This window comes from Diaphorina citri, unplaced genomic scaffold, assembly GCF_000475195.1.
Source record: "Diaphorina citri unplaced genomic scaffold, Diaci psyllid genome assembly version 1.1 scaffold71, whole genome shotgun sequence".
Lineage (NCBI taxonomy): Eukaryota > Metazoa > Arthropoda > Insecta > Hemiptera > Psyllidae > Diaphorina > Diaphorina citri.
The window spans coordinates 304,591-305,377 of NW_007377508.1; the positions used below are offsets into that span (position 1 = coordinate 304,591).

The window sequence follows — 787 nt, forward strand, 5'->3', positions numbered from 1 at the left end:
TCCGCGAACATAATCGCGCAATCCGCGAACATAATCGCGAAATCCGCGAACATAATCGCGAAATCTAGGTGGTGATAGTGTCAATGAGAAGAGCTCACTAGGTGAGAATTTGTGTGTTGAAATAGAACTTTCTTCGGCCTTACTTATACAACCTCCTGTCGTCCTTACTTTCGAGATCACAATATTCTTACTTTATATGCACAACTTACTCTTGATTCTTGTTTGAATATCCACAAGTTATCTGGAAAACTAAAGAAATATGAAAATGTCCATAGACATGATACAAGAAACAAGAGCAATATTGTGAAATCTCATCCCAAGTACCTCGGACATTCTTTTCTGAACGACGGTGTGAGGCTGTACAATCTCTTACCCACATCTATCAAAGGGTTAAACCAGGAACACCTTCGTGAGGTTCTCAAATCTAGGCTGGTGGAAGCAGTACCTTACAGTTTAGATGAGTGTATTTCTGTTCTTCGCAGTTTAAACTAACACATTTTTCATCATTGTCTCCTCCCTTCGTTGCCTCTTCTTCACTTCCCTCTTTCTTTTTCTCTCCTGCATTTCCTGTTTTAATGTTCATTCTTCCAATATACCTCTAGATAGTCCTTTATAGCTCCCTACCTTGTGAGTGATTATTATTGTTCACATTGATATTATTGATTATTGTTCACATATCTTATCTTTTATTTATGTTTATTTACATGTATCCCAATGTTCCTCTATTTTTTTTTTTTTTTTTTTTTTTTTTTTTTTTTTTTTTTAAAAAATTTTTCCCCCCCCTTTT

At 35.6% G+C, this 787-nt stretch overlaps 1 protein-coding gene across 1 annotated transcript in view; it reads left to right on the forward strand.

The window, feature by feature from the left end:
• Nucleotides 1-787, forward strand: part of LOC103520642 (proton-coupled amino acid transporter-like protein CG1139) — a 33,460-nt gene that overhangs the window by 7,759 nt on the left and 24,914 nt on the right. The gene's annotated exons all lie outside the window — the stretch shown is intronic.